At 42.0% G+C, this 17,429-nt stretch overlaps 1 protein-coding gene across 2 annotated transcripts in view; it reads left to right on the top strand.

Annotated features, from left to right (window-relative positions):
* Nucleotides 1-17,429, top strand: part of WDR70 (WD repeat domain 70) — a 221,509-nt gene that overhangs the window by 116,704 nt on the left and 87,376 nt on the right. The gene's annotated exons all lie outside the window — the stretch shown is intronic.

Genomic DNA, 17,429 nt, shown 5'->3' with positions numbered 1-17,429 from the left:
AAGGGCAGAGGAGGAAAGAATGTAGTTTCAGAAACGTACAAAGGGCAGGGCTGCATGAAAACGTGAAAGGGCTGTTGGGGTGGGAGGGAGGGGGCGTGCAGAGGTGGAGTCGGGAATTATCGATACAGGCAGAGGAGACAGGGGGAATGAAGCCAATGATTTAAATAATTATAGACATATCAACTTCTTTTTTTTTGCTTTGCCTTTTTTTCAGGCTCTGGACCAGAGCGTTGTCACTGCATTTGTAGTTCTAAGTGTAACACACCCGCTACTAGTGGGGACCATGTGAGTGCTGGAAAGTTGCAGAGTCACAGTGTCGTCAACACATGGGAGCAGCCTTCCAGTGGTTGAGCATCCAGCTGGAATTGCGCCCTATTTATGAAATTTTCATAACTTACTGAGTGCTTAGCTGTGTACCTTGTGGTTCTTAGTTTTACTGAAGGCCAAACTAAGTTGTGTGTTTTTTTTCATTTAATGATTAAGATATACCACTTTGGGTAATTTTCTTCCTAATAATTAAATGCCATCAAATCAGTAAACTTATTTGAGGTTATTTGCAGGGCACAGCACTGGGTGTGGGGGACGCCCAGGTGTACGAAACCAGCCTCTGTCCTCAAGGCGGTCAGTGTCCAAAGCCAGGCAGAAAATGCACGGTGTAAAACACGGCATGCTGGGTCAGGTGTTGTGAAAGGTGTGTAACATCCTACTCAGCCTCAGAGACACGCGGAAAAGGTGATAAATGTGGCCTGGAGAAGTGAGGGGCTGCTTCCCCAGGTGGGCCCTGACCTGACCGACCCTCCTCTCTCCCATTTCTATTCTCACCTAAATGGCATATTTGAAGATTTCATTTTCCTGCCTCGGCTTAAGCCTGATGTTGTTATTGAGTTTTGATTCTCTAATTCCTAGTATGTTTTCTCCAAGTGCCGTGTTCCTTACAGGCACAAGATGAGGGGATGTTGAAACGAAGGAACAGCTGACTCACGAGGGCACGGGTGTTTGTTCCTTCAGCTCCGTGTTTGTAGCGCTTAGAGTGGTGCTTGGCCCGTCGGCAGGGCCGCGGATCCCCTCTGGCTGAACGGGAGGGAGAGGGAGGGAGGAAGAGGAGAAAGGAAGGGAATTTTTCAATATATTCGCTTCGGGAAGAGCAAAGAAAGCAAAAGGACAGAAATCCAGCTCCGTTTAGAACAGTCACAGATTTGATTACAGTCTGAAAGAAGTTTGAATCTCAACATATTATCTTGTGTCTGTTTCATTATTGAGAATTATCCAACATGGAATCATTTTCTTACTCGCAGGATTTAATGGACTGGGCACCCACAGTGGAACTTCTGGGATAGACAGCAGCTTTTACAAACAAGACCCCCAAATGCTTCCTTGTGCGCCCCTTTGTAAAAGATCATCTCTCCTTTGTCTTCAAGTTTCTTCTCTTTTATATTTCCTTAACACCCCATTTGAGTTTTGTCCTCAGTTTTTCAGAGAATGCACTTAAAAATTATTGGATTTTATTGTATCTCATTGATTCTTTAGAGGTCGTACTTTTCTTCTTGGAAAAACACTTGCTTCTCAAGAATTCTCATCTGTTGTATGCCCCAAACAATATGTAACTTTGTGTAGGTATAGATACGAGATCTCCAGAAAGTCCAATAATCCGGATAACGTATGTCCTAGTGAAACTGCTTCGTCAGTTCATCTATTTAGTGAATTCGTGTAATTTTTTTCACTGCCCTGTTTTTGATTTTCCACTCCCCACATGTGAATCAAATTAATGTAGTTTATTTAGAAGCCGTATTGCCAAGCAGCCATGGAAAGCTTCTTTGCTTACATTTCGATTCTCCCCCTTTGTCTCTGGCCAACAGCTCAGCTCCTTTGGTGTCCCATCTGCGCTACACACGACAGCCGTGGCCCACTCCACTCCTCTGGGTCAGGAAACAGAGAGACCTTCAAGTCAGCCTGAGTATCACCTGCCGTTGCCGTGGGCCCAGTGCAGTTAGGGGCAGGAAACCTTTCAGTTCTTCTAGGAATTGATACAGTTAAGCCCGTGACTGTGAATTTGTATATATTTTTGGAATGTCCCTCATTGAATTTTAGAAGTTCTTTAACTTTCAGAATATATAAGCATTTGCCTCAGAGGCATAGCCCACCGCTACCCTCCTCACGTGAAATTCTCGTTATCCTGCCGGGGAGTCATTTTGCTCTTTGACTGTTGACTCGTGATTCGATTTTTCTTTGAGAGTCTACATTGGTCTATGGCAGATCCTGCTTTTGGAAGTAAAAAGAATTAAATTTTCTCCTGACTCTGTAACTAATATATCCATGAGTTAGAAAAAAAACCTTTTTTTTAACTCAAATTATCAACAGTTCAAAAACAGTACTATTTTAATTGGTTTGTTAATTTATTTTTATGCGTCTTATCTCATTTCAAACAAGAATTCAAAGGAACTCAAAATAATGATAGTAACGGACATTATGAAAAACAAAGAAAGCATCCAGGACCATGGGAAAGTGAGGGGGAAAGGATAAGGTTAGTTCAGAAAAAAACATTAGGAGTGGGTTTTGCTGCTCAGTGGGTACAGTTAAATTGTAGATTCAGTTCTAAACTTGCCAGGGACCAGAGCAAAGGTGCAGACATGCTCAGTTGAGTCCCAGGATCCCCAAGATGTAAACATTGAGTTTTCCTTTCAAAAGAGTGTAAAGGATAATTGTCCCCCAGGGGCCCTCATAGACAGTGAACTGGATGATGTAGACAATATCCGTGCAATAAACATAGCAGTAAATTGGTAGTAAGTGGGCGTTTAGTGTGGACAAGGCACTGTGCTTAGTGCTTTATGTATATTTTCTTGATGAATTCCTAGAATTATTTTCAGATTAGGAAATAGGCCCCAAGAGGTTGACTTATCCACAGTCATAGTGAGTGGGGAGAGAGGACTTAAAAACAGGCAGACCTGACTCCATGTCCTCGCCCGTAATTATTCTGCTGTGCTCTGTTCCTGTTACTGTGTTTTTGTCGCGCCCCTTAATGTAAGTCAAGGGCAGAACCAAAAAACGTAATTCAAGGAAAGTCATTCTAAGAGGAGATGGATGCACTGCAGTCTAAGTCTACAGCCGGCTCTCTGAAGATTTGACTTGGACCAGGGGTGAAATTTAGATGGTCTAGAACTGTCTTCTTAACCTGTGTTGGGTCTCTTTGATGATGTAGGGGGAGTCACAGACCTTTTCTTGAAGAGGCACACATAGGTACATTATAAGCAACCCACAGACCTCCCCCGCAGAACTGGTCCCTAGATCTGGGGCTGGGTGGCCGAGGCCAAAGGTCAACTCCGGCAAATGTGCAGTGTGCTAGCTGTGAACAAATTCTTCTGCAGTAACTGGCTCTTCAGTATTAGGTGGCTTGTCCTTTCTTAAGTCATAACCCAAGGGACACTTTACTAGATTTTAAATTCCAGATCTCGCAGGACATTAGACAATTCCTGGTGGCAGGGGAAGTATATGAAAACATTTAGTCATTTGTTTAAATTTGCTAGGATATTTGACCTTTGGTGGTCTCACTGCTCAACTATAGGATGGGTCATTTTAGCCGTTGTACTCTGGTCCCCATTTCTCCTGGATTAAATTTGGTGGTTGTGCTGACTGCTGTATTCAGACTAATTAACCGTAGGGATAGGTGAAAGCTAGACTATGAAGTCAAACCTGTTAGCACGGTAGGGAGACATGTAGTAAATGTCCCTGGAAACTAGACTAACAAGGCTGTAAGCAGTACTTTTCAGAGCCCCTGTATCAGACGTCTAGCACTATGCCTAAGATTGCTCTGCTCACGTAGTAGTGTCTGTCCCAGTTTTGTACAAAGATTTAGACAACCAGAGGTCTAGACACAACTGCCCTGCAGGTGTTCAGGGCCTCCACGACCAGGTTGCCCTGGGTTAGAGTCCTAACTGTGCCACTAGCTGTGTGATCATGGACAACTTATACACAAATTACTTAAATTACACACCTCATCCGAAAAATGGCAATGATAAGGGTACCTACCTCGGGATTGAGCTTAAAACGAGATAAGATGTGTATAGTGCTGGTATACTACAGACTTCACACATGTTTAGCATTTAGAACATCATTGTACTTAATGGCAATGCTGCAGAAAGAGAACCTCTCTTTGTGTTGTCTCTGTATGTAACTGTGAAGCCATCAGGGCTGGAGAGCATTTGCAGAGCTTGCTGAGTTTCAGCGTCTGTTTTCCGCGTGGGCTGTCTTGGTGTGAAACGGTGCCTTTTTTCAGCCCACCATTCCTGATGGCGGAATGCTGCTGGGGTGGTTCCCCTGCTCTGTCCATCCTAGTAGTTCATACATAGCCCACGTGCAAGGCTACACACTGTGGGTAGTGAGTTTTAAAACTTTCCCTGGATTCACCTTATTTCCCTGCTTGAACTTTGTGCATCAGCTGCTGCTGATTCTTCATGTTCTTTCTTCTCCCCTCCACACAGAAAATTGATCCCCTAAATGTTTGAAAGAGTGCCCAGCAGGCCTTATTCGGAGGGGGAATGCCTGCTTACAAATAAATGTGGCACAGGTCTGGAGGCAGGGCAACGTGTGAGGGGCGGGGAGCAGGGTCAGGCGATCAGAGTCAAGGAGGTCCCTTATCCTTACGTCCTCTTCACAGAGTTCCCACAGTGATTCTCTCCCTCGGAGGAGAAGCATTGGCATTTATTTTATTGAATAGTTAGGACAACATGTCTGTAACGTAATATGTTTCACAACAGTGAGGCTTTCAAAGTCACTGCTTATTTCTAAAAGATGCAAAATACAAATCATATTCAGATTTATTTTGCATTAATTTTATAGACATGGAAATTTTACAGTAATCTTTCTCAAGTAAAACTATTACTTGGACCATCAGTATTTTATAGCATCTAAAATTGTGACTTGCCTGTTTTCATGGATCCATGTGGATGACTATGAAACTTGAGGAAGCAGTAGGTACATTAGTTGTCGAATAGTCTACTTACCTGAATATTGACATTTATTACTTATCCCTCTTGTGCCTTAGTTTTATTTTGTAAAATAGAGATAATACTATTCTTCTTAATAGATTTGTGAGGATTAAATGACAGAGTGCTTAGAACTTTTCATTATGAGCACTTAAATGTTAGCTCTTGTGACTCTGAGTTCAAATCGTAGCTTTTATTCAGATTATTAGTTCAATATTCAGAATTCATTATCAAGCACATTTTGGCATTCATGATTTCTGGAGATAATCCTTCAAGTGCAAGAGTTCCGTTGTAGATGAATTTGTCAGAGATACTGAAAAGGTTCACTATCTTCAGTGTAAACTTCTAAAGCAACGTTGACTTCACTGCCTAACTCTACAACTTGATTAAGCATTGTTTAACTTTTAAGTCAGGAAAAAACCATCCATTCTCTTTCAAAAGAGGAATATTTATCTCATTTTCACATTTGCACTGAATCACTCTTTGGCACATAAAATTTTATCTCCTAGAATCTGTCTTGCAGATGTGGAGTCTGCTGCTTTAAACCTTGGTTGGCTGAGTGCAAGTTTCATGTATGTATTGCATTTAGAGGCATTAAAAAAAAAAAAAGAAAGATAATGGCTGTAATCCTGAAGACTAAAGGCTCCATGCTTCAGTGTCTTGTTGGAAAGCCTGCCTGCACCTGCTAATATTGAGGGAGAAGTGGGTCCAGAAATACCCTCGAGCCCTGGCAGCACCCGGGTGGAGGGTGGGTGGAGGCAGATTTCTGTGAGATTTGTCATACCCACTTTATCCTGTGCTAGCCACTGTAATCTCTTCCCTTTCCCCCCGTATGTCCTGGTTTTCCACCTCCACCCACTGTGCCCTGTCTCGCTCTTGTCAGGAGGCAGTAACCACTTCTTAACATAACCTAAACAGCCATCTGTAATTACAGACACACTACACCTTTCTCCACATTTTGTGGCCGAATTCCCATACGATTTCTTATCTTGATACATGTCGTGAGAATAACGACACTGAGTCACTTGCTTTACGCCCCAGGGGGATTCCCTGTGAATTTCCTGCTCCCTCGTCCAGCATCCGTGGAAATGAGGTTGGAGAGTTATAGGATTCTTCCGTCTGTTCTCAGTGCCTTCTCCAGAAGAGCTGATTTCCATCAGTGACCTCTTCATGTTCATTCCCAGTCGGTCGGAAATATATCCTACTAGAAGCACTGGATCTTCACTATTTCAATTTCATTTTCTATCTTCTCAAATTCTCCATTTATATTAATAACAGCACCATTCTCCTTTGTCCACGACCTTTGTCAGGGACACTGTCTTCGTTCCTTCTTGGTTCCATACTCTGCAGCCGAGAGCCCAGCCCTTTTACTGGAGCATCGGTCCAGACCGAATTGGGGGCACACCACTTGCTTGGGAGGGGACTTCAGGCCTGCCCTCCATGATTCCAAACCCCTTACTGTTGCTGACTTTCTGTTGCTTCCCAGACTTTACAGAATGTGGTGCGCATTCCCTGGCTGGTCTGCAAGGCCCTTCCCATTGCAGTCCTAGCCCGTTTCCATCCTCATCTCAAGATGTGTCCTATGTGCACCCTTGCCCTGCAAACACACACACACACACACACACACACACACACAATTACACGCAATATGTCAGCCTAGTCACGTCACCATTCCTTCCTTTGCTCATGGTATTCCTTCTGCCATAAATCCACTCCTTCGCCTCTACCTCACAACCCCTTCTTCCCATTTAGGAGCCAAACTGGATGTTGTGCCCTCTCTTTAGCCTGTCTCCCTCAGTTCCATTCCTTTTCATCCTAGCCAGGTTTTATGGCATTCTTATCTGTACTTAAATGGCATTTTATGCAGGAGCACCTGCTCTCTCCCCCTTATCACTTCCTGCTCCTAATTCCGTAGCCTTCTGACTCGTGCCCCCAGCATTCTACCAGAATTGCTTTCGCAGACCTCGTCTATGACCTCCCTTTCTAGGGACCAGTGAAGGCCTTCCATTCATCTTATTTACTATCTCTTTGGAATTGACACTTTTGCTTATTCCTTCCTTTTAAACTTTCTCTTTTGGCTTTCCTAACACTGCCCCCACCCCCCACCTCTCATAAGTCTTTCTTGTCTCCTATCTCACTCCTTCCTTTTTTGCTGCCTGTTCCTTAAGAATTTGTTCCGCAGATCCCATAGTTGTATCGCTGTCTACACCTAATGACTCTTAACTGGATTCCTTTCACCTACAAGATTAGATTCCCCACCTTGTTGTCACACAAGTGTCTGAACCTTAACCTGCTCTTATCTCCTTTGCTATTACTGTCTTTTGTCTTACACCACACCTTCCTCATCTCTCCCGCACTGAGTGAATAGCACTGGTTCCTTAGCCCTTGGAGTTACTTTTCTTTACACCTTCCCCACCTTGTTGCCTTAGCCTGAGCCTTGGTCATTTCTCATCTCGGCTATTCAACCTGCAGACTTGTCCCCTCCAAGTAGTCTTCCCAAGCGGTTTTCTAAACTGCAGGTCTGATTATATAGAGTAAGCCACTCTCTGTTTAGTGGCTCCGTAATCTCCAAGAGTCTAAAGCCTGTAATCAGGTACATCTCAAAGGGTATCCTTTACGCTCTGGAAATTGCCAGTGACTGTTGCACCCCCATCTCCTGTTAGGACCACCGGCGCTTCATCCTCTTATCGAAGCAAAACAAGCTACAATAAACTCTGCTTTTGCGAGCCTCCTGATCTTCGCATCTCCTACACCAATTTCTAGGGTTCACCCCTCCCCTCACAACTGTGCGGTTCACCTGCAGAATCTCAGCTCTCCCCAAAATAGACACATCTGTGGAATCCTTCCCAGATCCTTCTCCTCTGTCTCCTCTTGGGCTGTTGCCTCATGACCTGGTGACATTTTCCCCCAGTTTTTCCCTCCAATAGGTTATGTGTTGCTGGAGAACAGGCACCTTTGTGTCCCCAGGTGTCTACCGAGACCCCTCGCCTATAGAAAGTATGAAACATGTATTTGTTGCATTGTGACTCTGTGGCTTATTGCCTGTCTGTTATTTTCGCCAACCAAGCTGTGATTTCCATGGAGGCGGAGGCCCGTTCCTAGTCAGTCCTCGTTTCTTCAGAGCTGGGAACAGTGCTCATGCGTTTGAACAGTTGCTTGGAGCAAATTATTTTGAAGAACATTTTAAGAGAACTCAAGAGTAGAACAGTACAGAAGGATAGATAATGATATATATTCTAAATATGTATGTTTTTAATTATATAAATATGTGTTTAATTATATAAACGTGATATAGGATTTTACTTTCATTACAAGCCTATTATGTGGACAAAACAATGCTAGATATTGAGAGAATAAAAGGACCCAAATTGGTATCTGTTTGGACGGTTGTAATTTGGCATCGTAGAGGATGTGTGAAGGTCGTGGCTGCAATTTGGCATTGTAGAAGATGTGCAAAGGTCATGGTTGTAATTTGGCATCACAGAAGATGTGTGAAGGTCATGGTTGTAATTTGGTGTCGTAGAAGATGTGCGAAGGTCTCCACATATTCTTTGGACATACTTGCAAAGCATTTTTGCCACAGGTTTGAGCAGAACAGTCTTCAGCATCTACCTGGAGTGTTCTCTTAGACTACTCTACTGCATTTCTTGTGAGCTTTGCGATAGGTTAAAATAAAGGTTTTAGAAGGAGGGAAAAAGGAACCTACTGCCACATCTGAGTTTTCCCTTCCCTCTTCCTCTATCTAAGGCCGCTTACTGAGATGTAGGTGTGAATATATAATATATCTTTATATGTTATATATTGTTTACTTGTACACAAACCTTTAGGCTGTTGAACATTTGACATGGGGCCTAGCGGTTTAATTTAATGTCGGTGCGAAGCTGTTGCCCGCTTCACCTGCAGTGGTGCCCGGGTCGCTCGGACTAGCACTCTCTGTGTGATTCAGGATTCTTCACTTACTCTCCGTTCCAGACCCTGATCTCACTTGTGTGGTTTAGTGAAATAAAAGATTTAAAAAATATTTTGTAAACAGCTTTAGGGTTATTTGGTTTATAAGAACAGGGAGTAATTTTTGTCTAATAAGAGTATGGGCATGTATTTTACATTGAGAATCTCTTCTAATTCCATCTGATGAACTGCTCCATGTGAAGTCTCCTACAGTGTTCGTCAGAAATGTTTAATTACTGACAGTTATTCTAAGAATTTAATGGGACTTTCAGCTATACAGATTCCAGCTAAAACTAGAAGAGGATGGAGCTTTTCAGTGTGTTTACAGAGTCATGCAACCATCACAACCATCACATTTCCAACATCCCCATCGCCCTAAAAGGAGACTGTGTGCAGTCACTCCCCATTCCTACCCCTGCCCAAGGCGACCGCTGATCTGCTTTCCGTCTGTGCATTTGCCTTTTGTGGACATTTCAGATAAATGGGATCACACAACATACGATCTTCTGTGTCTACCTTCTTTAACTTGGCATGACGTGTTTTGAGGTTTATCCATGTTATAGGGAGCTGTGGACTGAATAGTAGCTCCCCAAAGGATATTTCCCTGTGTAATTCCTGGAACCTGTGAATGGTACCTTGCTTGGGACGGGGGTGTTTGCAGAGGTGATTGTTAAGGATCTTAAGATGAGATCATCCCGGATTATCCAGGTGGACCCTAAATCCAATGCAGGTATTCTTGTAAGAGATAGAGAAGGAGATACACAGAGAGGAAGGCCATGTAAAAATAGAGGCAGAGATGGGAATGATGAGATTATAAACCAAGGAAGCCAAGCAATGCTGACAGGCTCCAGAAGGTGGAAGAGGCAAGGAGGGACTCTCCCCTAGAGTCTCCAGAGCTGTGGTAGAATAAATTTGTTTGTTTGTTTGTAGACAGAGGAGGAGGGAGAGAGCAAGAGAAACATCAATGTGTGGTTGTCTCTCATGCGCCCCCAACTGGGGACCTGGCCCACAACCCAAGCATGTGACCTGACTGGGAATCAAACTGGCCACCCTTTGGTTTGCAGGCCCACACTCAATCCACTGAGCCACACCAGCCAGGACAATTCTGTTGTTTTAAGCCACCCAGTCTGTAGTTACTTGTTATGGCAGCCTCAGCCATCTACTCATATATGTCTATCACTTTTTTATTGCCAGTTTTTCATTGTGTGGCAGTTTCATATTTTGTTTATCCATTCATCAGTTAATGTACATTGGGGTTGTTTCTAGTTATTGGCTGTTATGTTTAGTGCATCTCTGAACTTCGTGTTCAATTTGTTACATGGGGAAATTCTTCAGATCTCTTGGATGGATACCTAGGGGTGGAATTTCTGAGCCACGTGGTGAATCTATTTTACAGAACTGCCAAACTGTTTCCCACAGTGGTTCCACCACTGCACATTCCTACCAATGATGTATGAGGTTTCCGTTTCTTTACTTCCTCACCTACACTTGCTGTTGTCTGCCTTTTTTATTATAGCTGCAGTGGGTATGAAGTGGTATCTCAAAGTAATTTTGATTTGCGTTTCTTTTCTTCTATTGTTCAAGTACAGTTTTCTGCCTTTTCCCCCTCCCCCTCCCCACCACCCCAGCCCTCCCCACCTCCATCCCTGTTTCCACCTCCCACCATTGTTATTGTCCTTGCGTCCTTTATAATTGTTCCTGTAAGCCCTTCACCCTTTTCCCTCATTATCCCCTCTCCGCTCCCCTCTGGTCACTGTCAGCGTGTTCTCTATTTCAGTGTCTTGGGTTATATTTTGCTTACTTGTTTGTTTTGTTGATTAGGTTCAAGTTTGCATTTATTTTCTTAATAACAATGTCAAGCATTTTTTCACAGGCTTATTGGGCATTTGCATACATTCTTTAGTGAAACATATATTTAAAATTTTTGCCCATTGAAAAAAATTGGGTCACTTAGCTTTTTATTATACAAGTTCTTTAGCTATTCTAGATACCATTGTGTTATCATAGATATGATTTATAACTATTTCCCCAAGTCTATGTCTTATCTTTAAACTTTCTTCATAGTATCTTTGGAAGCAGATAAATTATTCATTTTAACAATGTCCAGTTTATCTTCTTTTTATTATTTGTGGTTTTGGTGTTGCATCTAAGAAGTCGTTCCCTAATCCAGGGTCATGTTTTAAGAGTTTTACATTTATGTCTCTAATCCATTTTAAGTTAATTTTCATATGATGTGAAGTAAAAGCTGGTCCACATTCATTGTTCTGCATATGGGTATCCAGTTGTCGGCATCATTGTTGTAAAAGACCATTCTTTTTCCACTGAATTGTTTCAGCATCTTTGTTGAAAGTCAGTTGGCCATCAATGTACGAGTGTAAGTGTTTATTTACTGCAGTATTCATTCCCTACTTTGATGTTGGATTTTGCAAGGCCTAATTTTAATAATTGTAACTACAAAATATGAGTACAGAACGCCTCTCTTAAGTGAAACAGTGTTCTTGCTGCCATGGCGTTCTGTGTGTGTGTGTGAACCGTGGTTGTTCATAGAGATCACTGCAAGTGTATGTGGAAGCTAGAACATTCTCCCCATTTCTGGGGAACCTTAGCTTTGGGGCGTTTCTGGGAAGAAGGTCGTTCCCGCTGGCTTTGCTCCACCGAGGGAGCCAGCGGGTTTCAGACTCACGTGTCACTCTCGTTGCTGGCGTAGCCTCTCCGGGAAAAACTAAACCAAGATCTTTTAAGGGATTTCCATGCAGAATTAGCGCTCCCCTTGGCTTTGGCCAAATGCTGTGGTGCATTCATGCAGCAGACGCCAGCCAGTTCAGAGCTTGTGTCTGGGAAGAATTCAGAATTTTAAGACACAGCATTTGTGCCTGAGGCAGTGTAATGAGCCCACCTGAGGTTTTTCCTTGTCTTCTGGGTGTTTTCATTGTGCTTCCAGGAAGGCCCAGGCAGGTACTTCTTCTATTTTTAAATATTTTTCATGAAACACAGTTTTAATTTTACAAGACCAGATTCCCAGTGAGAGCATGTGCCTGAGTTGTAGGTTTGGTTCCCGGTTGGGGCGCATACGATGTTTCTCTCCCTGTTTCTCCCTCCCTTCCCCCTCTCTAAAAAACAAACAAATAAACGAATAAATAAATAAATAAATAAATAAAATCGAAAAAAGACTGTGTCTAGAATGACTAAAGAACACTTAACATACTATAAGGAAATAAACAACTAAATATTGTAAAAGAGGCAAAAGATTTGACGACATATTTCACCAATGAAGAACAATGGGTAATAGCTAGAAAGATGCACAACATCATTAGTCATTTAGGAAATGTGAATTAAAATCACAGTGCCAATGCACACCTGTTAGAATGGCTTTAAAAAAAAAAGCAACTTGTAATGCCAAGTGCTGTCAAGGGTGCGGAGCCCCTGAAACTCTCATTGCAGGTGGGGATGCACGACAGGACAGTCACTTTGGAAAAGTTAGCAGGTGAGCAGTTTCTTATAATGTTAAAACATATGCTCCCCGAATGTCCAGCAGTCCTGTTTCTAGGCATTTAGACAAGAGAAATGAAGACTTATTTTTACAAAACAAAAACTGTATATGAATGTTTATAGTGGCTTTAATCATAATCACCTCCACCTGGAAACAACCAATATTCTTCATTTGGTGAATGGAGAAACACAAGGTGGAATGGATGTCCATACAAGGGACCGTCTTTCATCCACAGAAAGGAATGGACCGCTAATACATAGAAGAGGAACCCAGATACATTACGCTAAGCTAAAGAAGCCAGACTCAAAAGGCTGCGCACAGTGTGATTTTCACTTTATAATATGGGAAAAAACGTAGAGATACAAAACAGGTCAACAGTTGCCAACGGTTAAAGCTGGGGAAGGGAGGGGTTTTCTACAAGGAGGCAACACGAGGGGGATTTTTTTCATCTGTGTCCTCTAGGTGCAGCAGACACAGGCACCCCAGACTGGACTGGGCGGCTCTGGTGTTGCCAAGGACCGGGGCGCCTTCAGTTTGTTGCTCTGACCAGATGCAGCGTCGTATCCAGACGCCGCAGAGGCAGGAGCGAACACGAAGGGATGGGGAAGGGTCTGAACTTTCTTTAGAGACTTTTGCAAAGCCCACGCTGGCCCTGCATTTACACCGCACTGGTCAAAGCCTAGTTGCCACATTTCATCGCATCTAGCAGCAGCAGAGGCTGGGGAATACAGGCGTGACCTGGGAAGAAAGGAGAGTGGATGTTGGAGTGCGCTGCTAGCAACATCTGTCACACTGCTCGTGGCTTCCAGCTGTCCAGGTGTCTTATAACATGGGAGTTAAGTCTTCGGGCTCCCCACTAGGTCACTTTAAACCCTTGAGTTCCAAGGTGCCGTTCTGTTATTCCTGTGCGGCCGTTTCCAAACCCTTATTTGTGGGAATCACATAAAGTTCACTCTGTGCGGTCTCAGGCGCTGGGTTTGGCAGCTCTGAAAGCTCGAGCTCAGTAATGCCACACAATGGACTGATTTCCCAAGCGAAGTGTGGGGGGAAACCATGCAAAAATTATTGATAACAATCCTTCATTCGGAATAAATCATAAGTATTTGACAGAAAATGCTGGCTATTTGAAGCATTTACATTTAAAAATCAATCATATTTCATTGTTATACCTCGAAGTTGATTCATAAAATGCTTTGATAGGTAGCGAGTTTCATTGGTTTCACAAACATTTATTGAGGACCCAGTATGTTATGCTAAAGAGATGGTGCAGACCCTAGGCACACAAAGATTTAGAAAAAGAAAGAGAGAGCCCTTGCTCTTGAGGGGCTGTTTTTGTAGAAGGAAGAGATGATTTAAAGAAAATTTTTTTTAAGATTTTATTTATTTATTTTTAGAGAGGGAAGGGAGGGAGAAAGAGAGAGAGAAACATCAATGTGCAGTTGCTTCCCATGTGCACTCCCACTGGGGACCTGACCTGGCCTGCAACCCAGGCATGCGCCCTGACTGGGAATCGAACCTGTGATGCTTTGGTTCGCAGCCCACACTCAATCCACTGAGCTACACCAGCCAGGGCTTGGAAGAGATGTTAATATGTGTGATTCAACTCACATGATGGGTGTTACAGTGTGGGGGTTAGAATGTGGGAACCTGGTGGAGCTCCCTAGTTTTGATCTCTTTCAAAATTGTTTAGGCTACTCCAAGTTGTTTGTATTTCCACACAAGTTTTAGAATCAGTTTACCCGATTTATATGCCAAAGAACCTCTGCTGGCATTTTGGTAGAGATTGTATTCACCAAAATGTTTGTTAGGGGAGAATTGAAACCTTAACAGCGTTGATTCTTCTGATCCATAAGTACAGCATGTCTTCTCATTCACGTAGACCCCTCAGTTCTCTCAGAAATGTTTTACAGTGTTCACTGTGCAACTGGTGCATATTTTCTTGTCAGATTCATGTTTATTCGTGCTGTTATCAGTGGTATGATTTTCATAATTTATTTTATTGTTGTTCAAGTACAGCTGTCTGCATTCCCCCCAGAACTCCCAACACCACCCCAGCCGTCCCTACCTCCCTCTCCTGATTTCACCCCCTTGGTTTTGTCCATGAGTCCTTTATAGTTGTTCCTGAGAAACCTACCCCCATTACCCCCCATTATCCCCTCCCTGATTTTCATAGTTTCAGCATCAAATTGTTTGTTGCTTGTTAATAGAAATAAAATTGATTTATGATTGTTGACTTTGTATTCTATGACCTTGCTGAACTCACTTATTAGTTCTAATCGAATTTGTGTAGATTCTTGGGATTTTCTGTGTAGATGATCCTGTGTTCTCTGAATCAAGACAGTTTTATTTCTTCTTTCCAGCCTTTAATTTCTTTCATTCACTCTACTGCACTGGCTAGCAACTCCTGAATAAAGAAATGGTGAGAGTTGACATTACTGCTTTGTTCTCAGGCATAAAAGGAAAGTGTTCAGCCTTTCTCCATTTAGTATTTCACCTGTAGCTTTTTCATATATGTCCTCTATCAGGTTAAGGAAGTTCCATCTTATTCCTAGTTTGCTGAGAGTTTTTTTTAAATCATTAGTGGATGTTGGGTTTTTTTCCTGATTCTTTTTTTGCATAAATTGACATGATTGTGTATCTTTTTTCTTTTATACTCTGTTGATAAAAGGTGCATTATATTGTTTTCAGTCCTGTCCATTGTCCACTTACTCGAGAAGTACTATCATTTTATGCACTGCTAGCTTCAGTTTCTGATTGTTAAGAATTTTCGTCTGTGTTCACTGGGTGTACGGGTCCTTGTATCCAATGCAGCGAAACTGGGGCTGGCACCTGGGTGATGCTGGCCTCAGAGCATGAGTCGTGACGTGTTTCCCCTTCTGTTTCCAGGGGAAGCTTGTACAGAGCTGGGGTTCTTTCTCTCTCAGATGTCTGGTAGCATTCAACAGTGAAGCCCTCTGGAGTTTTCTTTGTAGGGGGATTTTAAACTATGTATTTAGCTTTTTAATCGTACAGGAATATTCCAGTTATTTATTTCTTATTGAGTGAGCTTTGGAGGTTTGTATGTTTCAAAGAAATTTATCCATTTCGTCTAAATTATCAAATGTATGTATATAAGTTTGTTCATAAAATTCCTTTATTATCCTTTTAATGTTGGTAAGCTCTGTAGTGATATCCTTTCTTTCATTCAAGTTATTAGTGTTTGATATTGTGTCTTCCATTTCTGGTGGGGGTTTTTTTCATTAGTCCAGATAGTGGTTTATTAATTTTATTGCCCTTCTCAAAGAACCAGCTTTTGGTTTCTCTACTGTTTTTCTGTTTTTTATTCATTTGTACTCTCATTTTTTATTATATCCTTTCTTTTGTTTTCTTTGGATTTAATTTTCTTTCCTTTTTCTAGTTTCTTAAGGTCGAATCTTAGGTCATTGATGTGAGGCTTTTCTTTTTTCAAATATATACACTTAATTCTGTATTTGTCCCCTGTGTTCTGCATTAGCCTAATACCGTGAATTTTGATGTATTATATTTTTATATTTGTTGGATTCAAAGTATTTTTCTTATTTCTTGTGATATGTTTTTCTGACCGATGGAGTATTTACATTTGTCTTCTCAATTTCTTTTTTTTTAAGCTTTTACTTATTTATTTTTTAGTGAGGGAAGGGAGGGAGATAGAGAGAGAGAGAGAAACATCAATGTGTGGTTGCCGGGGGTCATGGTCTGCAACCTAGGCATGTACTCTGACTGGGAATTGAACCTGCGACACTTTGGTTTGCAGCCCATGCTCAATCCACTGAGCTACGCCAGCCAGGGCTATATTCTCAATTTCTTAATGTTTTGGAAAAGATATTTTTCCAGAAACATTTCTGTTATCGGTTGCTTATTTAATTATATATTCTTGACAGTTTATATACTGTGTATGCTTTTATTTCTTGTTAGCGTGTTTAGATTTATTTTTTGGCCCCAAATGTCATCTGTCTCGGTAAATGACCAGTGTATGGCTGGAGGGAGTGCACATTCAGTTGTTGCTGGGCAAAGGGTTACATGAGTGTTCATTACTATGCGTGTGGTAGGGTTTCTGAGCGCCTGCATCTCCCAACTGCGTGTGTGTGTGTGTGTGTGTGTGTGTGTGGGGAGAGCAGTCTTGTTCTGTCTCTCAGGCACTGAGACAGGACTGTTGAAGTGTGCAGCTCTCAGTATGGATTTGTTTTTTTATTTCTATTAAGTTCGCTTTCATGTTTTCAGGCCCTGTTGTTATGGGCATATGTATTTAGGATTATTATGTCTTCTTGATAGTTGACTCTATCATTATGAAGTATTCTTTTTTGTCTGTAGTTTTATTCTTTGTTCTGAAATCCACTTTGTCTGACATTAATATGGTCACTCTAGCTTTCTTTTGATTATGTTTACAAGCCTATCTTTTCTTTATCCTTTTGCTGTTAGCCTAGCTAAGTTATTATATTTAAAGGTTTTTGTTTGTTTTTAAAGACAGAATTTGCTGAGTCTTGCTTTTGTCTAATCCAGTCTGACATAGTTTGCCTTTTAATTAGAGTTTTTAGGCCATTTACAACCAATGTGATTATTAATGAGGTTGAATTTAAACCTACTGTGTAGCCATTTGTTTTATATTTATCCCATAGTGGCTCTTTATTTTTTCCTGTTTTTAGAGGATTCATTTTTTACTTCCATTTTATCTCTATTATTACATATACATTACAAACATGGGATTACTCTGGGGTGTGTGATGTATATCCTTAATGCGTCAGAGTCTCCCCCTCATCAAGTACTACTGCACCGTTTCAAGCACAGTATAAAACCGTGTGTTCCGTCCGTCCCGTCCAGCCTCCGTGCTGTTGCTGGCACACAGTGTGCTGGCACATGTATCATAAACCTCACAGGGTGTTACTCGGTTTCTTGACAGCCATTTGTCTTTTAGAAAGACTTAAACGTCTTTAAAATCTACCCTTATTTTTGCCGTTAGCAGCACGCTCTGTGTCTTTGTGTGGCTTCAGACGTGC

Source organism: Phyllostomus discolor, chromosome 3 (assembly GCF_004126475.2).
Source record: "Phyllostomus discolor isolate MPI-MPIP mPhyDis1 chromosome 3, mPhyDis1.pri.v3, whole genome shotgun sequence".
Taxonomy (NCBI): domain Eukaryota; kingdom Metazoa; phylum Chordata; class Mammalia; order Chiroptera; family Phyllostomidae; genus Phyllostomus; species Phyllostomus discolor.
This window is presented reverse-complemented; position numbering and strand designations above follow the sequence as displayed.